Source organism: Neoarius graeffei, chromosome 1 (assembly GCF_027579695.1).
Source record: "Neoarius graeffei isolate fNeoGra1 chromosome 1, fNeoGra1.pri, whole genome shotgun sequence".
NCBI classification, from domain to species: domain Eukaryota; kingdom Metazoa; phylum Chordata; class Actinopteri; order Siluriformes; family Ariidae; genus Neoarius; species Neoarius graeffei.
In genome coordinates, this window is record NC_083569.1 from 110,592,178 (window position 1) to 110,618,942 (window position 26,765).

A 26,765-nucleotide genomic window follows, 5' to 3' on the forward strand; every position below is an offset into this window, starting at 1 on the left:
TCCTTGGTGCAAGTTTGATCAGGCATGGTGGTGTAGTGGTTAGCGCTGTTGCCTCACAGCAAGAAGGTCCGGTTTCGAGCCCCGTGGCCGACGAGGGCCTTTCTGTGTGGAGTTTGCATGTTCTCCCCATGTCTGCGTGGGTTTCCCCCACAGTCCAAAGACATGCAGGTTAGGTTAACTGGTGACTCTAAATTGACCATAGGTGTGAATGGTTGTCTGTGTCCATGGGTGTAGCGGACGTGGGGGACATGTCCCCCGCACTTCCTGTATTTGTGCCCTCTGTCCCTCGCACTTTTTACAGCCATTACAACCACTCAATTCATTTTTAACATGTGGAAATGCGGTTTTCCGAGCCGCCTCTAAATGCATCATGAGCAGGCGGAGCTCAGGCGGCAAATAAACACCGCTGTCGTGTGTGATCAGAGACGCTTTAGAAAATATTGTGTGATTATCTTTGGTGTGATTCAGATCTGGGCAGCGCTTCTGTATGTTCAGCAAACCAGCCAAGAGGCTAAAGACTTTAGACAGTTTTTTCCAAACAAACCATGTAAGTTGAGTAATGCTGTTGAATGTAGATAATGTTTAGCTAAAAGCTGACAAATAGATGTCAGTTTAGTTAGTTAAGCTAGCTAGCTAACTTAGAGGCAGTAGTAACGAGTTACATTTACTCCGTTACATTTACTTGAGTAACTTTTTGGATAAATTGTACTCTTAAGAGTTGCTTTGTTGCAAAATATGTTTTACTTTTACTTGAGTAATATTATTCTAAAGTAACAATACTCTTACTTGAGTAATGTTACTATTTTGGCTACTCTAAGATTACTCACTTCTGGGTAGAAAATAAGAATATAAATGTATTTGTGTTCCTTTGACTTATTTTTGTAAAGATTTAATTTATTTTTGTGGTAGTTAAAGTTTAAAGTACATGAATTTGCTGATTATTATTACTGTATTCCTAATTCTATTTCAAAATGTTGCTTTCTGCATATTTTTTAATCTTTATTGCCACAATAGAAAGAGCAGGGTGAGAGAGGAGACAGTGGACCAGAGGCCAACAGGGATGATTATGCGGGGTCACAGGTGAGAAGAGTCACTACTCATCTCATCTCATTATCTCTAGCCGCTTTATCCTGGTCTACAGGGTCGCAGGCAAGCTGGAGCCTATCCCAGCTGACTACGGGCGAAAGGCGGGGTACACCCTGGACAAGTCGCCAGGTCATCACAGGGCTGACACATAGACACAGACAACCATTCACACTCACATTCACACCTACGGTCAATTTAGTCACCAGTTAACCTAACCTGCATGTCTTTGGACTGTGGGGGAAACCCACGCAGACACGGGGAGAACATGCAAACTCCACACAGAAAGGCCCTCGCCGGCCACGGGGCTCGAACCCAGACCTTCTTGCTGTGAGGTGACAGCGCTAACCACTACACCACCGTGCCGGAGAGGATGATAAATCACTCAATAGACCAATGAACAATTTGTTCCCCTCACTTCTAAAATGATGGCTACGCCCCTGTCTGTGTCTATATGTAACCCCTGTGATGACCTGGCGACTTGTCCAGGGTGTACCCTGCCTTTCGCCCGTAGTCAGCTGGGATAGGCTCCAGCTTGCCTGAGACCCTGTAGAACAGGATAAAGCGGCTACAGATAATGAGACGATCAGATACGACACATAGGTTTAACACATAAACCTAATACACGCGATACGAGTGGTAAGATGGCGGCCAGATGACTTCACTCTGACGGGCCGAAGAGCTCTCCAGATTTCAGCGTTAATATGGGTGTGGTAATATGGCGGCCAGAAGGCTTCACTCGTCTGTACAGCGCGAAATGAAGCTATTTTGTGGGCGGGGTCCTACGTCAGCCTGACGTAAAATCCTGTATCTTGATTGGCTCGCTGCGCTTGACAACGGGATGTACAAAAACATTGTTGAAAAACTAGCTGCTCGGACAATAAGCGCGATAATAAGGGAAAATATTTCTTCTGTGTTCCGGAACGACTTGTGAAACAGCGGCTACACAACCTGGGAGCAGGTCAGACTTTAGAGACTCTCGCCTTTAGGGGAAATTCGGTTGTTTGTGAGGCGGTTTTGATCCCGAGTGCTTGAGGAATCTGCAGGCTGAGCAGAGGGACTCACGCCACGCAAACACATTAACGAGGAGAAACACAAAACAGGTAGCACATTTAATTTATTTAACTATTCGGCCATACACACTCAGCGGCCACTTTAAAGGAAAATGGTTAAAATACAGATGTGAACACAGATGATGATGTAAACTAACTGAAAATAAGGAGCTCAGATAGCTAAGATATGCAGAATTCCTCCATTGTTGATGAGTTCATAAATATTGAAAATATTTTAAAGCAGATACGCAGAGCCACGGCCTCACTTCCGTTTATAAACGCCTTGAGACCTCAAGAATGGCACAGGGATCGTTTTAAGCGTTAACAACAAATCAAATATCGTAATTTTTACGATTAAAAATAATGATTCATAGACGTAGCGGTCTGAGTGAATGACCTTGACATCCGTGACGTCACAGCAGGAAGTCGATCGGTCTCACCAGCACTTCCGCTTTACTAAAACGCAGAGCTGATTGCAACTCCGAGCCTCCATTTTGAGCTAATTTATCACCATGCCATGTACACTACCGTTCAAAAGTTTGGGGTCACTTTGAAACTTCCTTATTTTTGAAAGAAAAGCACTGTTCTTTTTAATGAAGGTCATTTTAAACTAATCAGAAATCCACTCTATACATTGCTAATGTGGTAAATGACTATTCTAGCTGCAAATGTCTGGTTTTTGGTGCAATATCTCCATAGGTGTATAGAGGCCCATTTCCAGCAACTCTCACTCCAGTGTTCTAATGGTACAATGTGTTTGCTCATTGCCTCAGAAGGCTAATGGATGATTAGAAAATCCTTGTACAATCATATTACAGGCTTTCGTCTAAACCGGGGAACAGGGGCGCTGCGCCCTCTTACTCTCGGCGTGCACCCCCTTACCGAAATGCCGATTGAACCCCAAGTCACACTTAGGCTATGCACTTATATGCTACTGCACAACATGCAGTCTTTCTCAAAACGATCTTTTCTCCGTAAAAACATCCCAGCAACACCACGTCACAATGTGTCTGATTATCAAATATGTTATAATTACTCCAAAAATATTCCAATCATAGTAGATACACCACCAGACGGTGCAAAAACAATCCGAATTGGCGTTTTTTCCAGACTGAGGCGCCATGTTGTTTACTTGTCGCGGCTGCTCTTGCGAGATTTGACATGGGTTACATACAAGGTCAGCTGACTTGTAGAGCGAGATATCTTGAGACTGAATGACCTTTCACCCACCGGCGTGGGAGCTTTTGACAGAAGTACTTTGCGAGTTGTTTTTGTTGACACTTGAGCATTTAAAGATGTCATCCCGCGGCACGAAACGGAAGAAAGCCAAAGACTGTCCGGGGCAGAAGAAGATTACTTCTTTCTTTTTCAATGTTGACAGATAATTTGTTACAATTTCCCTCTCAGATAGCCTCAGAATGTCCCATTGTAGCCTCATTTTTTCAAAGGCTTCGCACGGCGGGGGGAGGGACGGACAACCGTTGCTTTGCTCCCTCACCATGGTGAGCGCCCTCATACTAAATTTTTCTAGAAAAAACCCTGATGTTAGCATGTTAGCACAGCTGAAAACAGTTTAGCTCTTTAGAGAAGCTATAAAACTGACCTTCCTTTGAGCAGATTGAGTTTCTGGTGCATCACATTTGTGGGGTCGATTAAATGCTCAAAATGGCCAGAAAAATGTCTTGAGTATATTTTCTCTTCATTTTACAACTTATGGTGGTAAATAAAAGTGTGACTTTTCATAGAAAACACAAAATTGTCTGGGTGACCCCAAATTTTTGAACGGTAGTGTAGATGTGTTGCTGGCAGGTGCAGCAACACAACAGAAGGTGGATTTATGGTGCATTCATGGCCCAAGAATGTTCAAACTGCAAAGATTTGGACGTGTTTTGCACGTTGGGCGGCTATGAAGTGGTCTCTCCTTTGCACATTTTACTGAAGACTCGTATGAGACCTCTGATCTGTTGAGGAGCATTGGCTATAAGCCTGTATTGAAAGAGGGTGTAGTACTAAAAATTAAAGAAAAGGAAAACGACAAGAAAAGGAAAGGGTAGCTGGTAAAACCCGGGACGGAACAGGACGTGGCATATCGCTCGTAGGGTTGCCACCCATCCCGTAAAATACGGACTCGTCCTTTATTTGGCAGTTAAATCTTGTGTCCCGTATTGAACCGATACGGGACGCTATTTGTTCCGTGTTTTCATAAATGTCCAATACACATGTCTGTCTCACACATATCAACACTAAATCTAACAATAATGAACAAAATCTCATCTCATTATCTCTAGCTGCTTTATCCTGTTCTACAGGGTCGCAGGCAAGCTGGAGCCTATCCCAGCTGACTGTGGGCGAAAGGTGGGGTACACCCTGGACAAGTCACCAGGTCATCACAGGGCTGACACATAGACACAGACAACCATTCACACCTACGGTCAATTTAGAGTTACCAGTTAACCTAACCTGCATGTCTTTGGACTGTGGGGGAAACTGGAGCACCCGGAGGAAACCCACGCGGACATGGGGAGAACATGCAAACTCCACACAGAAAGGCCCTCGCCGGCCATGGGGCTCGAACCCAGGACCTTCTTGCTGTGAGACAACAGCGCTAACCACTACACCACCGTGCCGCCTAATGAACAAAATAAAACAGGAAATACTACGTTGCGGGATCTACCCAGGACACAAACCCCTCCACTCTGTGTCACGCTCTGTGCGTCTGTGCCTGGCTGCCTGCGTCACTGCGTGTGGCGCTGTCACGGTTGCCTAGAGACCGACAACACACACCGGCGCTGCTCAAAAAATCCGAGTTTTACAACAGCGCTTTGAAAGACAAAGAGTTACTCAGTGCAGCAAGGAGTAACAAGAAGTACACTTGGAAAAATAAGTGAGGGAAATCTGTTGACTGTTTAAATCTGGTCTACTCCACAGACAAGAGAAACGCAACAGTTCCTGATGAACTCAGGACTGTTGAGGGAAGGAGTAATGTTTTGCACTTGTTTTCTGCATTCTTGAATAAGCAGACATACATGTTTGTTGTGTTTTTATTGTTTTTTTGTTCTCTTTTTTTCTTAAGTAAAAATGTCCCCAAGGTTCACAAAGAGAGTCCCTACACCAAGAACAGTTATGCACTTACATTTACAGTGATATTAAGTTCTCAATATATTTAGATTATATTTTAAGTTCATTGTTGCCCACTTGTACATTATACATTTTTACAGCATTGGCAATAAAGCATTTCAATCTTTAAGTATGAATAATTGCTTTCTTGATCACCCCTTTACTAAAAACACCTACAAAATAAAACATACCACTGCTGCGGGCACCCCACCCCATGGGAGTCGTGCCCGTGGTGGTCATGGCCCCAAGGAGCCGTGGTGGGCGTCCCTTATTTTCATTTCTGAATGGTGGCAACCCTAATCGCTCGGGCAGTGACCTCCCTGAGGTTGTTGCTAAAACCGGTGATGTTCCATCCCGGATTTTAGTAATTGCCTGAGCTGAGCAGTAATGGCGGAGTACTCAGTATGGAGAAAATGGAGAATGAGTGGAGCAGCCGTCTGATTTCTCTGCTGGATATAGGGAGGGAAAGTGAAACACAGCGATCCTAGTGGTAGTGTTCCTAAGCTGAGAGCCATACTATTGAAAATCCCATAGACCCGATTTTTAAAAAAAATCCCACAAAGTTATGACGTGGAACTTGTACACCCCCAAAAAATATGTTGTATATGTTGGGATTATTTACTAACTGTGAAAGTATCAGGTGAAATTTCGCTGTCTTTTAAAAGATCTAAATTGCCCCTAACCTGTCAGAAACGGACTACAAACAAACTGTCAAGTCAGAGTCGCTCATATTACATCAGCAGTAGGCTTGATAAGTTTTGTTCTTCATACTAGCCCTTACGAGTGCTGACAGCTCTCCCTGTGAATAGTGGCAGTTGACTACATGCCCTGATCTGTCATGGTTATCCCCACGAGGGATGCATTTCTTATTGGTCCAGAAATACTCCGCCAACCACGCTATACAAATTGGCATGTTGATCGGCCGCTACCTGCTACAGATTTGGAAAGGCGCTAGACTTGCGGTGACGTCACATACGCGACGTCGGGTCCGTGTAGTCTTTGATCAGCTTATTAAAAAACATTCAAAACAATTCAAATCGGTGGAAAAAATAAAGTATGATCACCAGGATTGATAGAGCTGCCCGACATGCACAACATATGGAAGCCATTGTCTTAACTTTGAAGTGTAACTCGAAATGTAATTTTTTTTAAAGATATTCCCATTCATTTTGCCATAGAGGTTGGAACGCATCTAGTAGGGGGCGATGAGATTACCGTATTTTCTGGACTATAAGCCGCTACTTTTTTCCTAGGTTTTGAACCATGCGGCTTATACAAAGGTGCGGCTATTCTGTGGATTTTTCTTCCACCACTAGGGGTGCTCTAACCGGAAGTAGAATCAAAAATAAGATCGACGAAAAATCAATGCAAAGAAGAATTAGCAGATCTTTAGCAGATAGAACACGCACGACAAATTACTAACTGGTACGGTAATTATTTTCAAATCCTCGCCCCTTCATCATGGAAACCACACGAAGAAGTTCGTATGATGCAAGTTTTAAGTTGAAGGCCATCGAGCTTGCTATCCAGGAAGGAAACCGCGCTGCTGCACCCAAGCTTGGTGTCAATGAATCTATGGTGAGACGTTGGAGGCGGCAGCGGGAAGAGCTCATGCAATGCCAAAAGTCGAGAAAAGCTTTCAGAGGACATAAAAGCAGGTGGCCTGAACTTGAAAATGTCCTGGAGGACTGGGTGAACACACAGAGAGCAGGTGGCCGAGGTGTATCCACTATACAGGTCCGACTGAAAGCCGAAACAATCGGCCGCGAAATGAATATTGAAGATTTCAAAGCTGGGCCATCATGGTGTTTCAGATTTATGAGACGTAAAAACCTGTCCATTAGGGCACGGACCACTCTCTGTCAGCAACTCCCCCCTGACCATCAGGAAAAAATTTAAAACTTCCACAAATTCGTTGAAACAAAGATACAAGAAAACTCCATCGGACCAGACGACATCATAAATATGGATGAAGTCCCTTTGACGTTTGATCTGCCACTGACCAAGACTGTTAACAAGACAGGTGCATCATCCGTGTTGTTGAAAACAACAGGCCGTGTTCTGGCATGCACGGCATCCGGACAAAAACTTCCACCAATGGTGATTTTTAAGCGCATAACTATGCCAAAAGAACAACTCCCGAAAGGCATAGTGGTCAAAGTTAACACCAAAGGGTGGATGATGGAAGGCCTAATGAATGAATGGTTAACGGAGTGCTACGGTAAGCGCCCGGGAGGATTTTTTCACCAGAAAAAAGCACTGCTTGTTTTGGATAGCATGAGGGCTCACATCACAGATTCTGTGAAAGCAGCGATCAAGAAAACAAACTCCATTCCAGCTGTGATTCCTGGAGGTACAACAAAGTATTTGCAGCCACTTGGCATCAGTGTGAATCAGGCATTTAAAGCTGCACTCCGGGTTGAGTGGGAGACTTGAATGACAAGTGGTGAGAAGTCTTTCACAAAAACTGGCCGCATGCGAAAAGCATCCTTTTCTGATGTCTGTCAGTGGATCCTAACAGCGTGGAGTGCTGTGAAAGAATCCACCATCACCAACGGGTTCCGAAAGGCTGGACTGCTACGCGAAGAGAGCGGCGCACCTTCAGAGCTAACTTCACCAGAGAATGACAGTGACACGGAGAGCGAGACTGATGGAGACAGATGTGACGAAGCGCTTCTGAGGCTGTTCAACTCCGACACTGAAAAAGACGGCTTCATGGGTTTCAGCGAAGATGATTAAAGTGACTTGTGGTTTCAAACACAGGAGAAATGAAGGTAGATAAATACCAGTTATTTTCTCTTGGTTCTGTTCCGTTTTAATCAGCAAAGTTGCTGCTGTGTTAAAAGGCACTGTTCGGAAAGAATCTGTTCAGGTACATACATGTACATTTACAGTACAAAATCGTTCTGTACATGCAGTAAATATCTAATTTTTCAACATAGATATCTGCGGCTTATAGCCCGGTGCGGCTTGTATCTCTTTTTTTAAATTAAAAAAAAAAAAATAGAGCGGGTGTGGCTTATATACAGGTGCGCTCTATAGTCCAGAAAATACGGTACTTTCCCTCCCTATTGCTGCCATCTCGCCCTTACAGTGGTGCTTGAAAGTTTGTGAACCCTTTAGAATTTTCTATATTTCTGCATAAATATGACCTAAAACATCATCAGATTTTCACACAAGTCCTAAAAGTAGATAAAGAGAACCCAGTTAAATAAATGAGACAAAATATTATACTTGATCATTTCTTTATTGAGGAAAATGATCCAATATTACATATCTGTGAGTGGCAAAAGTATGTGAACCTTTGCTTTCAGTATCTGGTGTGACCCCCTTGTGCAGCAATAACTGCAACTAAACATTTCCGGTAACTGTTGATCAGTCCTGCACACCAGCTTGGAGGAATTTTAGCCCATTCCTGCATACAGAACAGCTCCAGCTCTGGGATGTTGGTGGGTTTCCTCACATGAAATGCTCACTTCAGGTCCTTCCACAACATTTCCATTGGATTAAGGTCAGGACTTTGACTTGGCCATTCCAAAACATTAACTTTATTCTTCTTTAACCATTCTTTGGTAGAACGACTTGCGTGCTTAGGGTCGTTGTGTTGCTGCATGACCCACCTTCTTCTGAGATTCAGTTTATGGACAGATGTCCTGACATTTTCCTTTAGAATTCACTGGTATAATTCAGAATTCATTGTTCCATCAATAATGGCAAGCCATCCTGGCCCAGATGCAGCAAAACAGGTCCAAACCATGATCCTACCACCACCATGTTTCACAGATGGGATAAGGTTCTTATGCTGGAATGCAGTGTTTTCCTTTCTCCAAACAGAATGCTTCTCATTTAAACTAAAAAGTTCTATTTTGGTCTCATCCGTCCACAAAACATTTTTCCAATAGCCTTCTGGCTTGTCCACATGATCTTTAGCAAACTGCAGACAAGCAGCAAAGTTCTTTTTGGAGAGCAGTGGCTTTCTCCTTGCAACTCTGTCATGCACACCATTGTTGTTCAGTGTTCTCCTGATGGTAGACTCATGAACATTAACATTAGCCAATGTGAGAGAGGCCTTCAGTTGCTTAGAATTTACCCTGGGGTCCTTTGTGACCTCGCTGACTATTACATGCCTTGCTCTTGGAGTGATCTTTGTTGGTTGACCACTCCTGGGGAGGGTAACAATGGTCTTGAATTTCCTCCATTTGAGCACAATCTGTCTGACTGTGGGTTGGTGGAGTCCAAACTCTTTACAGATGGTTTTGTAACCTTTTCCAGCCTGGTGAGCATCAACAACGCTTTTTCTGAGGTCCTCAGAAATCTCCTTTGTTCGTGCCATGATACACTTCCACAAACATATGTTGTGAAGATCAGACTTTGATTGATCCCTGTTCTTTAAATAAAACAGGGTGCCCACTCACACCTGATTGTCATGCCATTGATTGAAAACACCTGACTCTAATTTCCCCTTCAAATGAACTGCTAATCCTAGAGGTTCACATACTTTTGCCACTCACAGATATATAATATTGGATCATTTTCCTCAATCAGTAAATGAACAAGTATAATATTTTTGTCTCATTTGTTTAACTGGATTCTCTTTATCTACTTTTAGGACTTGTGTGAAAATCTGATGATGTTTGAGGTCATATTTATGCAGAAATATAGAAAATTCTAAAGGGTTCACAAACTTTCAAGCACCACTGTATGTGGAAGAAGTGAATCAACAGAGAACTGAAAGTCAGATTATTTTAAAACAATCGGCCACGAGATCAGCTTTCAAGAAGTGAGAATACAGATGGGCAAGATACAACTCTCATTTGGATACAAAACAACAGAAACAACACGTTGTTTCCCTGCATTTAGATTAATACATGTAACTTGTATTGTGTGTTTAAGTTACCAGAATAAGATGACTTAATTTGCTTCAGAATGTGATAGTCTCAGTTCATCTGATTATTTAATTAGCCTTTTACATTTTGTCAGTGAAAATGCATGCATGCATGTACATGTATCAGTCTCCCCAGGATTTCGCGGGCCTTTTTTGTGATTCTTGCGGGCTAAAATGTCTGATGTTACGGGGGGTTTTCCAAAAAATTGCGATGAAAGTTGCGGTTTTTTAAGGTTTTTGTTGCGATTACATTGTGGGAGGAAGTGAAAGTTGCGAGAAATTGTTGCGATTTTCTTTTTTTGTGATTAAAATTGAGTATGTTAAATATTACTGAAAAACTATTGATTAAAAAAAACAAAGACACTGAGAAATGGTCCTATAAACAACTTTACTAATATAAAAGATTACCAGGACTACAAAAATGCAGAAAAATAGGCTTTACTTATCCAAATGCACCTGTTGGTTCAAAAGTTAAAGTGAACCTCACTGCACAACATGAAGTTACCTTAAAATATAATATAAATGCCTCAGCTTTCATGTAAGAAAAAAAAACTAGTACTGTGTGCAGGCAGTCTCTCCTGAAGACTAAATTAAACAATAATTATAAACTAATAAAATAAATGGCTCAGGCTTCATAGAAGAAAAAAAAACAATTTGAACAGAATCTCACAGTATGATGCTGAAGCTGCCTAAACAATGGAAAATAAAATACATGACTTACTTTCACCATAAATTTTTATTTATATGGCTTTGCTCTATCGCTGTCAAAGGCCTCGGCCTTAAAATTGAGGATGGAGATACTTTTCACTCAGAAATTTATTTAAAAATAAAGGTTCTGCGTATCTCCTTTAACCAGTCAGACCCCTCCTCCCTCCGATAGTTTCCAGCAATGCTCTGACGTCACTTGGCACAGAACACGGAAACTCCGCATAGCGAGTAAGACTTGAAGCGTTGGGATTGTAGGCCATTACATCAACCGTTGTTTTCACCATTTTCCTGCACTTATCATCATCATCATCATCATTTATGTTAACAACCGCTGGTGTAACCCGGGACATATCTCCGTAAAGACAGTTTTATGTTGCCCGGACTTGGAGCTGCTAGCCGTTAGCCTGTGGCCATATTATCTGCCGAGAGAGTTCAGTCACGTGATCACCATCTGTGTTTACATCCCTCCGAGGGCAGACGCAGTTGCTGCATGTGAGAGGATTCACTCTGTCACAGCAAGGCTGCAGACACAGCACCCTGAGACATTTATGATAATTTCTGGGGACTTTAATCATGCTACTTTGGACTCTACTTTGGCTGCTTTTTACCAGGCTGTGGACTGTCCAACAAGGAACAACAGGACAATTGACTTGCTGTATGCTAATGTGAGGGATGCATACAGAGTCACACCCCTGCCCCCACTAGGGAAGTCTGATCACAACCTGGTTCGTCTACAGCCGAAGTACCCCCCCCCGGTTCAAAGGCAGCCTGCAACAACTAGCTCCATCAGGAGGTGGTCCCCTGAAATGGAAGATGCAGTCTCTGAGGGCTATGACATCATGGACTGGAATGTGCTGCTTAGCCCACACTGTGAGGACATATGGCCCTTTTCCACTACCCTTTTTCAGCTCACTTCAGCTCACTTCAGCCCGACACGGCTCGCGTTTCGACTACCAAAAAACAGCACGACTCTGCTCGCTTCAGCCCTGCTTAGCCCCTAAAACTCGCACCGTTTTGGAGTGGGGCTGAAGCGAGCCAATCCGTGCCGAGTGAGGCTGGGGGCGTGAGCAGACACTCCCCTGTGCACTGATTGGTGAGGAGGAGTGTCCTCACATGCCCACACACGCCCCGCGAGCACGCTGGGATCTGTAAACACCGCAAACCCGGAAGAAGAATAATTACGAATTACGAGAATTTCTGAAGCCTTATGCGCCTCGCCTCATCTATACGCTCTTGCCAGTATCTGTTGGCGTTGTCGGTGACAACAAGCCACAGCACCAAGACCAGCAACAGTAACGACTCCATGTCCTCCATGTTTATTGTTTACTATTCGGGTCGTGAGACTACCGCTTAAAAGCTCACTGATGTCACTGTTTGCGCTGCTTAACAACATCACGTGACGTCCACCCACTTTCGTTAACTCCACCCAATGTGTCCACCCACTTCCAGCCAGCACGGTTCAGCGCGGTTGTAGTCGAAATGCAACTCCAACAGCCCCGCTCAGCTCGACTCAGCACGGCACGGCTCAGCCGCGTTTGTAGTGGAAAAGCGGCAATAGAGGGGCTGACACACTGTCTGACGGATTACCTCAACTTCTGTGCAGATGTGGTCTCCCCCGCTAAGACTGTACGGTGTTACCGTAATAGCAAGCCACGGGTAACACAGGAAGCCAAAGATGTCCTCAACAGGAAGAAGGCCGCCTTCGGGAGCAGGGATAGGGAGGCGATGAAAGCAGCACAGCAGGAGGTGAAACGCTGCGTGAGGGAAGCTAAGAACCGCTACAGGAGAAAGGTGGCACAGAAGCTGAAGGAGAACAGCATGAGGGAGGTCTGGGAAGGTGTGAAAACCATCACAGGCCACAGTACAACGACCAGAGTCGTTGAGGGGACAGTGCAGAGGGCGAACGAGTTGAATGACTTCAACTGGTTCAACCAGCCCACATCCCCCCACCCTCCCCCTCACTGCAGCCATCTCTCCTCCTTCCCTCAACACACCTCCCCCCAGTCATCACAGCAGCCCCCTCCTCCCCCACCTCAACACAGACTCCTCCATGCATTACTGCAGACCGGGTCAGAGGTCAACTGAGGAAGCTTCACCCCAGGAAAGTAGCAGGCCCGGACAAGGTGTGTCCCCGACTACTGAAGACCTGCGCTGCTGAACTGGGTGAACCACTCCAACGCAACCTCAGCCTGCAGCTGGGGAGAGTGTCCACCCTCTGGAAGACATCATGTATCGTTTCAGTTCCCAAAAAGAATCGGCCCAGCGAGCTGAACGACTTCTGACCGGTGGCGCTCACTTCACATCTGAAGATGATGTTGGAGCAGCTCTTCCTCAGCCTCCTCAGACCCCAGATACAACATGCCCAGGACTGTCTGCAGTTTGCATACCGGGCAGGTGTTGGTGTGGAAGACGCCATCTTCTACCTGTTACACCGAGCCCACTCGCATCTGGATAAGGGAAATGGCACAGTGAAGATCCTCTTCTTGGACTTCTTGAGTGCCTTCAACACCATCCAGCCCCTTTTGCTTCAGGACAAACTGAACAGGATGCGAGTGGACCCCTGCCTGGTCACCTGGATCTTCAGTTACCTCACCGACAGGCCGCAGTACATCAGGCTGAAGGACATCACGTCAGACACTGTGATTAGCAGCACCGGAGCACCCCAGGGCATGGTGCTGGCCCCTCTTCTCTTCACCCTGTACACCGTGGACTTGTGCTGGACTTAACTCAGAGCTGTGTCACATTCAGAAGTTTGCTGATGACCCAGCCATCGTTGGGTGTATCAGTAACAACAGAGAGGAGGAGTATAGGAGCCCGGTGAGGGAATTTGCTTTGTGGTGCAACAGGAACCATCTGCAGCTCAACACCTCGAAGACCAAGGAGCTGGTCATTGACTTTGGGAGGTCCAGACCAAGGTCATGACCAGTTCTGATCGAGGGAGTCGAGGTGGAGGCTGTGGATTCCTACAAGTACCTCGGGCTGTGGCTGAACAGCAAGCTGGACTGGACTTGCAACACCAGTCACTTATACAGGAAGGGACAGAGCAGGCTGTACTTCCTTAGGAGGCTGCAGTCCTTTAACATCTGCAGGAAACTCCTGTGGATGTTCTATCGGTCTGTGGTCGCCAGTCAGACCCTCCAGGATTTCGTGATGTTGCGATTTGCAACTTCAATGCAAATTCAGCCAATCCCCGCGAATTCAGGGCGGTGTTGCAATTATCCAATCACCGCAGCTTTCCCGCGAATTTGGCCAATCGTTGCCATCGTCTTGAGGTGACGTCGACAAACTACCTTCCACCTTACTTCCGTGCATACGTTCAAGAGAAGCAGCATGTGCAAGTCAGTGTTTATGTAGGCTTAAATTCTGTTACTGAAAGTGTGTTATGTTTACAGTGAAGGACTGTGTGTACTTTACATTATTTTTTTACTTAATACAAGAAATTAATGGATGTCAACATTTTTGCCAAAATGGTATTTTATTTTCCATTGTTTAGGCAGCTTCAGCATCATACTGTGAGATTCTGTTCAAATTGTTTTTTTTCTTCTATGAAGCCTGAGCCATTTATTTTATTAGTTTGTAATTGTTGTTTAATTTAGTCTTCAGGAGAGACTGCCTGCACACAGTACTAGTATTAATAGTTTTTTTTTTCTTACATGAAAGCTGAAGCATTTATATTATATTTTAAGATAACTTCATGTTGTGCTGTGAGGTTCTATGCACTTTAACTTTTGAACCAACAGGTGCAATTGGATAAGTAAAGCCTATTTTTCCTGCATTTTTGTAGTCCTGGTAATCTTTTATATTGGTAAAGTTGTTTATAGGACCATTTCTCAGTGTCTTTTTTTTAATCAATAGTTTTTCAGTAATAACTTAATATTTAACATATCACTCCATTTTAATCACCAAAAGAGAAAATCGCAACAATTTCTCGCAACTTTCACTTCCTCCCTCAATGTAATCGCAACAAAAACCTAAAAAACACCGCAACTTTCATCGCAATTTTTTGGAAACCCCCCCGCAACATCAGACATTTTAGCCCGCAAGAATCACAAAAAAGGCCCGCGAAATCCTGGGGGGACTGGCCAGTGTCTTGTTTTACACCGTGGTTTTTGCTGGCCTTGATGTTGGTGGAAAACCTGTCTTTTAAATTTATGAAAATTACTCACCAAAACTGAAGTTAAAGTTTAGTTTTTTGCCTTTTTGGTGGCAATCTTTCAATCATTCTTTAGTTGACATTCAAGGAATAAAGTGCAAAAAAACAAGCTGGAGGTTTTTATTTTAAATATTGAACTCATCACTTACCTCAACCAATACTAAAATGAAATAAATACTATAATGTAACAACAAAATAATAATAAAATATCATAATTAGATGTAAGAAACCACTTAAGGTAACACCAAGGCGACTAACAATAATGAAAAAGCATTACCCTAATTGGTGCAAAGCCTGTATGCCCTATCAGAACATTTAATTCTGCGTGGCTTCCTGAAAAAAAACTCAAGTGCCTTATCATAAGGGAAGTCATTGGGTTCGGGACCATTTATGGAGATTCGTAAGCAGGCTGCCAGGTGTTCCCCTTGGAGCCTATTCCTGAGGTCTGTTTTAATCTATGGATAAAAAAGTACATTTTCTTCATCAAAGCACTAAAAATTTCCATTACATCAAAAAAAAAAAAAATACAAAGGAATATTGAATTTCTATGTGCTCACCCTATTCATAGCTGAGAAATCCAGTGCAGTGATGGTTTATCTACTTCGCCAATAAAGCTAATAAAGATGTTTCTTAAAATATTCAGATTTTATGCTTCAGATAGCATCAACTAGGCATCCCCGCGAGTATAACGTTTTATTTAGGTGAGTGGGAAATCCTTATTTATTGTGAATGTCAAGCCATTATTAATAACTTGCATGAATGCTGAAGCAGGATAAACGGGATAATGCAATAAGGCCGGTTCCTCGCGTCAAGCTGCTACTGTATGCATCAAAATTGGTTTATAGCCTGACTCAGGGATGTCTGTTTCATGTAAGCTAAGAAGGCTATGATAAAGCTCATCATGAGCATGACGTAGGCTACCTTTTAAAATAAGGGGTCGGAAGGCAAATCAGGAAGACTGCGTTATTCAGGGATGAGAATGAAAAATATTCAAGTCTGAAAAAAGCCAGGGGTTTTGGGGCTGCAGGCACCCAGTGGGGCCCAGGGAGCGGGAGCTAATGATTTTTGGCCTTTTTTTTTTTTTTTTTTACCCCAAAACCATTAATTTTATCAGCAAAAAGTTGCAATGTATTTGGAAATAAATTCCCCTTCTTGGTGGACTACCAGGTGAAAATGATTAATATGGTACAAGAGACTTGTTTTTAATCAATTCACATTTGATGATTTCAAAAAATCAATGCACCTTTTAATATAAACGAGCTCTACAGTATTATATTTCTGCATTTTTGCTATTCATGTCTTTGAATACTCTAATCCTTTACAATGAAGTGCAAACCAGAAAAAAGTTCTGTCATATAATTCTCTTAAGCTTTCTTCTGATGTTATCATGGTCGCAGGAGGTCTTGCATATTAAGCAGGCAACATTCAACATCACTCATCACTTCCCTTTCAACTGTTGTGTGTATTAACTAGGTTTTATCTGGATAGGATGTTGTGTAATGTAATACAGATACCTATGGTCAATTTGAAGATCAAGATGGTGATTTTGAATTAAAGAACAGGCATGTACAATGGGCATTACATATTGGAATTTTTTTTTTTTTTAAATAAAAAACTATAAGTTCATCTCGGCTTAAAAAATTTGGGCAGACGCTCCCGCGTGGCACATGCCAGCAATTCCGTCCCCCTATGAAATGAGCAACAAGTAGGAGAGTTATACACGGTATCGTACCTAAAATTTTATTAGAAATATAGATATGATACTATGATTCTCCCCAACATGCTACATTAGATAAGCTAACCCCATTTATAAAAGATACACACTTATATATGACTTGTATTTGATAAATATGTGATATATATGACATATATTCATACATTGTTACTTTACGGAAATCTTCAATAAGTTTGGTCTTTTCATGACAGCCTGTTGTAGACCTAAATATAATGCACATGAAATGACACTCCTCACCTCAACATGTCTTTTACAATCATTTCCATGGGCAATGCTGAAACCACTGTTGCAAACAGTACATCGCGTGAAACTGTCATTATTGTTGACCCTTATTAGACAGGGAGATTCTTTTGTGTAATCTGAGGTGAAGTGGGTTTTGTATTTTCGTTTTTTGGGGCGCGCGCTCTCTCTCTGCCATGCCGATCCTGTAGGCTGCATTGACTCAACTGAAAGCTTTGGTCCTCGAGAAAAGAGAAGCCCGCCCACACTGAAGGCTGATTGGCTTAATTTTGCTGAGTAACCCAATCAGGATGCTCTTTGTCTCGCGCACTCCGTCATATGCGCTCTCTCGCGCGATCCCTCGCACACTCCATCATATGCGCGATGCAGACATTGTTTCGCGTGCACGCGCTTGCTCGCTTGCTGTAGATTCCGGGAGATATTCTCCAATGTGCGGGCATCAGGGAGCCACTATCAATATGTTGGAGACTCTCGGAACTTCCGGGAGACTTGGGATGTCTGCGTTATAAGGTGACCACAGATCGTTAACCATACACACACACACACACCCCCCCCCCCCCCCCCCCCCCCGAATTTTTCAATGGATTTACATCGATCTCAAAAACGATCATTTTGGTCTGAAAAAGTCGGAAATCTGCCGATCGGCGGAAAATTCTCATCCCTGGAGCACGCCTCTCCGTCTGTCTGTGTGCGCGCGCGCATGAACGAGAAGAAAGAGCACTATGAATGAACGGAACGATACGCAACGGAATTTTTTTTTTTCAAAATCGCGAGTCTGATTGTGTGGCGCTAGGAATCCATTGTGTGGCGCTGCACCACACAATGGTCTATGTATGGGAAACCCTGGCACCAATCCTTAGTTGTATAAAGTTACAACTTAAAATACAATTAGTGATAACTGTAGACTTTTCAGTGGACTACAACCTTTTTAAGGGAATGCGATGTAGTCAACCATTTATCATGTCCCGAATCAAGCCGCCATTTTTCCACAAATTTGCAGAATTTTTGCCAAATTCTGAATAGAGTATTCACATCAAAGATTGTTTTATCTGTATTATTTCTTTCATCATTTTATTTCAAATTAAAACCAACATTACCATTCAAAACCATATAGTTTATTGACTGTGAGTATATTTAGTGGGGTACCCCCACAGTACCCAGTTTCTGAGACAGATCCATATATGCAGAACCTTTATTTTTAAGTAAAATTTTGAGTGGATAGTATCTCCATCCTTGACTCTTGTATGCTGCATAAATGGGAAGAGAAATTGTGTTTTTTTTTTTGAGATTTAAAATCAACCGCAAAGTTGGCATTCGAGCTGCCCCGTTGAGCCAGCCAGACCTGAGTGAGTGACTCACAGTGGTAACCAGTTTTAAGGCCGAGGCCTATAAATAAAAATTTATGGCGAAAGTAAGAAATACTGTTACCGACTTGCTCAACTAAGACTGATTTGACTTCATTGACTGTGGGTTGACTCTCATTAAAACAGGATGGGTGTTATAACTTATGCAACATACATGTACATGCATGCATTTTCACTCATAAAACGTAAAAGGCTAATTAAATAATCAGATGAACTGAGACAATCGCATTCTGAAGCAAATTAAATCATCTTATACCGGTAACTTAAATACACAATACAAGTTACATGTATTTATCTAAATGTGGGTAAACAAAGAGTAGTGGTGTTGTGATGTATTCAAATGAGAGTTGTATCTTGCCCCTCTGTGTTCTCGCTTCTTGAAAGCTGATCTTGTGGCCGATTGTTTTTGAAACAATCTGACTTTCAGTTGTTCGTTCAGTTCTCTGTTCGTTTGCTTCGTCCACATAAGGGCGAGATGGCAGCAATATCCAGTGCAGAAATCAGATGGCTGCTCCACTCATTCTCCATTTTCTGCACACTGAGTACTCCACCATTACTGCTCGGCTCAGGCAATTACTAAAACCCGGGACGGGACGGAACAGGATGTCACCGGTTTTAGCAACAACCACGGGGAGGTCACTGCCCGAGTGATAATGTCACATCCTGTTCTGTCTCGGGTTTTACCAGCTACCCTCGGCTGTCGCTCCAGGAGAACTGGTACAACTGAACTTGCTTTCCTTTTCTTGTAATTTTCCTTTAATTGTTGGTACTGCACCCTCTTTCAATACAGGCTTATAGCCAACGCTCCTCAACAGATCAGAGGTTTCGTATGAGTCTTCGGTAAAATGTACAAAGGAGAGACCACTTCGTAGGCGCCCAATGTGCCCGTAAACAACTCACAAAATGCGTTTGAATATTCTTGGCCCATGAATGCAAAGTAAATCTACCTTCTGTTGTGTTGCTGCACCCGCCAGCAACACATCTACGTGGCATGCCGATAAATTAGCTCAAAATGGAGGATCGAATTTGCAGTCAGCTCTGTGTTTTAATAAAGCGGAAATCACGATGAGGCCGATAGACTTCCTGCTGTGATGTCACGGACGTCAAGGTCATTCACTCAGACCGCTACCTCCTATGAATCATTTTAATCATAAAAATTATTATATTAGATTTATTGTTAACGCTTAAAACTATCCCTGTGCCATTCTTGAGGACTCAAGGCATTTATAAACAAAAGTGAGGCTATGGTTCTGCGTATATGCTTTAACTTTGATTGGGGGGGGGTGTTAGGAAGATTTTATGGAATAAATTTTCCGACTCCAGTTTCTTTGAGGGGGGGGGAAATTTGGCTTCCTCTGTGGTTGTACAAAATGTATCAGAAAATCAAAAAAAATTTTCTGGATCTGAAATTGTGTGAAAAAAATATCCTGTCTACACCAAATCTTCTTAATCCCCCCCCCCCTTTCAACCATCAAAGTCAAATGGTTGGCCCCTCAAAATTGAGAGTTCTGTGCTGTAGGAAAGTTGATGCAAGAGATTTATATTCAAGATTGGTTTCAGAGTTTTAATAGTTAGTTTATTGCACAGTTACTTAGTCCAAGCCTTATTGTTTCAAATAAACCTTTTTTTTTTTTGTAGTTTGACATCCAGGCCAGATTCTGACCTCAAGAAACCCAAAGAAAAACACGAGCACGTAAGTTTATGCCTCAATACTTGTATGAATGTGGGTAAAAGTTTGTATAATGATGGCTACTAGACAAGACTCATGTATCTTCTTGTCTGTTGGTCTGCAGCATGTGAAATATGTGGAACATATAATGTCTGCTCTGCAGCCAGACAGGTCGGGGGGGGAATGGAATAGGTTGACTAAATTCTGACGCTTTATCTTTAAACAGGGATGAGAGTTTTCCTCTTTTTGGTGGAATTCCGCTTTTTTTTTCAGTCAAAATGGACCTTTTTTTATATTGTTGCAAATCCGTTGAGAAAATTTTAGGGGGGTTAGGGTATGGGGATGTTAACTGATGACCGTTTGACCGGTGGTTGACCGAATCAACGTCAACTGGTTAATTTTTTTTTGGTTGTCGGTTAAAAAAAAAAAATCAATCGTTTTGAAGCTGCCGATTTTGGAGCGGAGGACTTGGAATTCTGTGTTTGTAAACGCTTGGGGCATGCCATGCGGTGTAAGGACGACAGCTGACGAATCAGAAACACCCATTCAGTCATGTCCCGCCCTCCCGCCCCAGTTAAAGACAGCTAACAAATCAAACACCCATTCAGTCATGTCCCGCCCCAGTTGAACACAGCTGCCACTCGGCGAAAGAAAAAAAGTGTCGACACAGGCTTTTTAGCTTACAAATTACTATTCCGTTTTTTTTAAAATTATTATTAGAAGGCACATGGAGTTTAGTCCTGCCTTGGCCAGTGCATTCTGAAAGTATGTTTCAGTCTGTAGCCAACAATGCATGTTATTGCAGATCATATCTCTCCACACAAACTAAAGGCGCAGATGCCGACTTTTTCACGGCTGAATCGTTGGCTAAAAAGAGGGAGAGGACCAACAAGCTTTTAGCTCTTGCTAAAAAGCTCAAAATAAAGAAGAAATAAATTTTCTGCACCATGAAACTGTAAATAGTTGTATATATTGTAAATAGACAAACACTTTATAGAACCAAAGGAAAAATGTATTCATAAATCATATAAACCATTATTTAATATAGCAGTGAATGTGTTACCTTAGTTTGGATTTAGAGCAGCAAATTTGAAGTATCATGTTGGTGCTCACCTGGAATGTATATGCAAAATTTATCACAAAAGGCCTATGTCAGTGTTTCCTTTACATAGGTGTATTTCAGGGGTGCCCACAATATTTTGATTCGCGAGCTACTTTTAAAATGACCATGTTAATATGATCTACTCGGACTAGGTTGTTACCACTACTAGGCCTACTATGACTACTAGTACTGCTGCTACTACTACTACTACTAATAATAATAATAATAACAATAATGACACTTGTTTTGATTTATAAACATTCATATGCAATTTGTTTAATAATATGCAAACATGCATACAAAAAGGTGACTGAAATTTACATTCAAATTATGTTAAATGCATAAGCTTTGTACTCCTAAACGTATTTTTGTTCAAATCACTGTTAACTTTTATAAACCGCAAACTACTAATAAGTAAACATGAAACAAGCCCACTGTAAAAAAAAAAAAAAAAAAAAAAATGGGCTATGTTTAGAAAAAAAAGTTAAATGCATCCAGACAGGCATTGTAAACCCCAAAACATTTTTGTTCACATCAATTGACTTTTGTATAGCCTGCTAGACAGAGATTTGACATTTACAACAATTTTATATAAAAACATTTTTCCTTCTTTTATATATATATATTTTTATTTTTATTTTTTAACCGTGGAACTTAGCAACAGCACAACATTAATACATAGCATACTGATGTAGGCCCTAACTCAGATCTTAATCCGATGATGATCGGCACTGGAGGGAGTCAGAGAGGGCTGCATAGTCTGGACAGTAGCTGCTGGTAGCGAGCCTCAAGCAGGCCTCGAGATGATCGTCGGACATACTGGAGCGGTATTTAGACTTAATGATCTTCATATGCGAAAAGGCCGACTTGCACAAATAAGTGGAGCCGAACAATGCGGTTAAGAAGGTGGCACATTGCCGCATGTTCGGGTACTTCGCCTCCGTGAGTAAATTCCAAAACGGCCCATGCGCCCTGGACTTCAACTCGATGTCAGACTGCAGCATCAGCATCTCGTCTTGCACGGCAGACGTGTTCAGCTGAAACAGTGCCGCAACTTTTGAGGCGAGGGAATCCACCTCAGTATCTTCCCCGAATGGGTGGCACATGAATGTAGCTAGTGGCTCGAGCAAAGCAAAGCCTTGAAATCGCTTCTCAAACTCTGACTGGAGAATTTCAATCTGCTCAGTGTAGCGCGCACTGTTAAGTTGCGCAAACGCCCTCCCTTGCATCTCCAGGTCCGAGGCGAGGTTTCGGAAGTTTCCTAAATCACGGCGCTGCATCTTTGAAACCAGCAGTTTCATTTTACTGGTTGTCATGGTAACCTAATGTAACATTTTTTTTTGACGCAGCGCTTGGCTGACATTTCGCTTCAGGGAAAAAGCGAATTTGTTTACATGTAAAAATGACCACGATGTTTTTTTTTTTTTTTATTTCATAACAAATATATTAATATTTACATATCAATCATGAGATCTACCATCCCTGCCTTCAAGATCGACCGGTCGATCACGATCGACGTAGTGGGCACCCAGGGTGTAGTTGATCTTTATCAAATGAAAGTTTAAGTAATGTATGTACTTGAAAGAGAGTTCTACTTTTGTATAAGTGTCAATTTTGTAAGCAAACAGGGTATGGTATTTCAACAACATTTGTAAAATTTTGATGATAAAATAAATGTTTTTTAGGGTAAAAAATCTCTAAAATCCATGAGTTCCCGGGGGCTTCGCCCCCTGGGCCCCCACCGGGGCTTCGCCCCTGGACCCCACTGGGGGCCTGCAGCCCCCAGACCCCCGGCTAATTTTTCAGATTTTTTCATTACAAGCCACTCTCATCCCTGTTTAAATGATTAGATCTGCCTAACTGATAATAAAAATATTCACTATTTTTTATTATCATTTATTGACCTGTGATGAATTGCGCTTGTCTGGTTTCAATGCATTGTTTGCTGAAAGAATTATGCAGTTTTGAAGTCTTGGAAAGGAATTTAATAAAAATTGAATATGTGAACATGATTCCACATAATCTGTAGACAATAAATTACAGTTTATAGCGTTCTACTAGCGCACCACTTTCTGGGAAAAGAAAGCCATGTGATCCAAAAATTGTTCCCTCAATGTCACCAAAACAAGCTTGATAGAGTTCTAAGCCAGCAGAATCCGCAGTGAATTCGTACCTGCTGCCTTCCGAGTCGCTTTCTGCCATCTTGTCTGCAGAAGTTGATTACCGCTTAATGCTTTGCCCCTTCAGTACTGAAGAGCGACACTCAGCCTTGTAGGCAAGTGACGTCATGCATCGCCCTTCCAACAGGCTACATGGCAGCCTACTGGTGGCATTAGAGCAGCGATACAAAAACGCTCACAACTTTCTCATAAATGGTCAAACATTCCTGAAACTTTTCTTACAGGCCCTTAATATTATAAGCTAACAACCCATGCATGTATTTGTTACATTTTCCATTCCTTTAGTAGGAACTCTTTCTTGATTCTCATTGTTGATTCTAAGATTCCTGTTCTTGGCTGCAGGACTGGAACCCAGTGTAGTCTTCTGTTCTGCTGTTGCATGCTGATGCTTTTCTGCTCACCGCGGTTGTAAAGAGTGATAATTTGAGTTGCTATGTCTTTTCCTTCCTGGAAGCTCGAATCATTTTCAGTCCATGTTCACATCCTTTGTGTATACTGCTGCAAGTTTTCGCCGAAATACATTTCCACAAACGTTTGCCCTGTTGTAGCAGATACGTCTCATCTCTGACCTTGATAAAGAGAATGAGCTAAAGTTAGATTTGAGAATAAAGTTGATTTAAAGGGTACCTGGAGTGAATTTTAATTACTAGCTATTTCAGAAGATCACATATGGTTCCGTCATGTAGCTCTTGTCAAGTACGGGCGAGTTTTAAAGGAATGGAAAATGTAACGTAAATACATGCATGGGTTGGTAGCTTGTAATATTGAGAGCCTGTAAGAAAAGTTTCAGGTATGTTTGACCATTTATGAGAAAGTTGAGTGTTTTTGTATCGCTGCTCTAATGCCACCAGTAGGCTGCCATGTTTGTTGGAAGGGCGATGCGTAACATCATTTGGGTGCAAGGCTGAGTGTCGCTCTTCAGTACCGAAAAAGCAAAGCGTAAGATCTAATTTTTTTTTTTCCTCCCCTCACTATACATCTGAAATAGTGTATTGAGATGCAACCCTGACTTATGGACAAACCCGAACTCTTTACCTGTTATAACGCATAGTTTCAGCCTCGTTTATCACACTTCTATGGAAAAAGGCAGAAATATTACTGGAAACACCCGAATGGTTTCCGTAAAGTGCGATGTCACTTCCAGTACATGGCTGTGTTCGACAAAATGGACGATGGTGACAGCGACATTTTCTTCACTGATTTTCCTCGAGTATTTCGGACAATGACACGAATAGCGCTGATCATGATAAACAAGCATTACCATATCAATTGGTTACACACAAGTGAACAATATTTATAGAGTTGTTTCAGTTAGTCGTTACTGAGGCTTTTTGGACAACACTAAATCAAAGCAAGGCACCCATCAAACATCAGGCCGCTTAGCTGCATCAGCAATTATGTTTATGCCCAGAGGAACTCAAAATGACGTATCACGCTTAAAGGAGATCCGCAGAACCATGACCTCACTTTTTGTTTATAAATGCCTTGAGACCTCAAGAGTGGCATCGGAGTAGTTTTAAGTGTTAACAATGAATCTAATATCGTAATTTTTAATTATTGAAATGATCTCATATAGGTAGCGGTTTGAGTGAATGACCTTGACATCTGTGACGTCACAACGGGAAGGCTATCAGTCTCATCGCCATTTTCGCTGTATTAAACACAGGGCTAACTGCAACTTCGATCCTCCATTTTGAGCTAATTTATCGCCATGCCACGTAGATGTGTTGCTGGCGGGTGCAGCAACACGACAGAAGGTGGATTTATGTTGCATTCATGGCCCAAGAATGCTCAAACTGCAAAGATTTGGACGCGTTTTGCGAAAAATTCACGGTCACATTGGGCGCCTACGAAGTGGTCTCTCCTCTGCTCTGCACATTTTACTGATGACTCATACGAGACCTCTGATCTGTTGAGGAGCATTGGCTATAAGCCTGTACTGAAAGAGGGTGCAGTACCAACAATTAAAGGAAAAGACTACGACAAGATTTGTAAAGAAAGTTCAGTTGCACCCGCTCTCCCGGAATGTGAGCCAAGCAGTAATGGCGGAGTACGCAGTAGTATGGAGAATGAGGGTACCAGTCGTCAATTTTCTCCACTGGATGTGCTTGCGTCAGCAACAATATCTCGCCCTTATGTGGAAGAAGCGAATGAACGAAGAACTGAAAGTCAGATTGTTTCAAAAGCATTGGCCACAAGATCGGCCTTCAAGAAGCGAGAACGCAAACGGGTAAGATATGACTCTCATTTGGTGACATCACAACAGCACTACTCGTTGTTTACCTGCATTTAGATGAATGTATGTAACTTGTATTGTGTATTTGAGTTACTGGTGTAAGATTATTTAATTTGCTTCAGAATATGATTCTCAGTTTATCTGATTATTGAATTAGCCTTTTACATTTTATCATTGAAAATGCATGCATGTACATTGCGTGAGTTTTAATGCCTATCCTGTTTTAGTCCAGCTCGCACTCGTCCAATATGTTACTATCGGATTCACTTTCCAATGGTTCGAACTGATATAGTTCTACGTGTACATTAGTGCTTGAAAGTTTGTGAACCCTTTAGAATTTTTTATGTTTCTGCATAAATATGACCTAAAACAACATATTTTCACACAAATCCTAAAAGTAGATAAAGAGAACCCAGTTAAACAAATGAGACAAAAATATTATACTTATTGAGGAAAATGATTCAATATTACATATCTGTGAGTGGCAAAAGTATGTGAACCCCGAGGATTAGCAGTTAATTTGAAGGTGAAATTAGAGTCAGGTGTTTTCAATCAATGGGATGACAATCAGGTGTGAGTGGGCACCCTGTTTTATTTAAAGAACAGGGATCTATCAAAGTCTGATCTTCACAACACGTTTGTGGAAGTGTATCATGGCACGAACAAAGGAGATTTCTGAGGATCTCCAGAAAAAGCGTTGTTGATGCTCATCAACAACATCATCAGGCTGGCAAAGGTTACAAAACCATCTCTAAAGAGTTTGGACTCCACAATCCACAGTCAGACAGATTGTGTACAAATGGAGGAAATTCAAGACCATTGTTAACCTCCCCAGGAGTGGGTGACCAACAAAGATCACTCCACGAGCAAGGCGTGTAACAGTCGGCAAGGTCACAAAGGACCCCAGGGTAACTTCGAAGCAGCTGAAGGCTTCTCTCACTTTGGCTAATATTCATGAGTCCACTATCAGGAGAACACTGAACAAGAATGGTGTGCATGGCAGGGTTGCAAGGAGAAAGCCACTGCTCTCCAAAAAGAACTTTGCTGCTTGTCTTCAGTTTGCTAAAGATCATGTGGATAAGCCAGAAGGCTATTGGAAAAATCTTTTGTGGACGGATAAGACCAAAATAGAACTTTTTGGTTTAAATGAGAAGCGTTATGTTTGGAGAAAGGAAAACACTGCATTCCAGCATAAGAACCTTATCCCATCTGTGAAACATGGTGGTGGTAGTATCATGGTT

At 42.3% G+C, this 26,765-nt stretch overlaps 1 protein-coding gene across 7 annotated transcripts in view; it reads left to right on the forward strand.

Annotated features, from left to right (window-relative positions):
- Positions 1 to 1,918: 1,918 nt before the first annotated feature.
- The window catches only part of LOC132881935 (tigger transposable element-derived protein 1-like), a 155,128-nt gene continuing 130,281 nt past the window's right edge, over positions 1,919 to 26,765 (forward strand). For all 7 annotated transcript variants that reach the window (XR_009654089.1, XM_060915074.1, XM_060915058.1 and 4 more), the window contains exons 1-2: positions 1,919 to 2,186; positions 19,976 to 20,030. The gene's annotated coding sequence lies outside the window, so the exon portion shown is untranslated. The remainder of the gene's footprint in view (positions 2,187 to 19,975; positions 20,031 to 26,765) is intronic.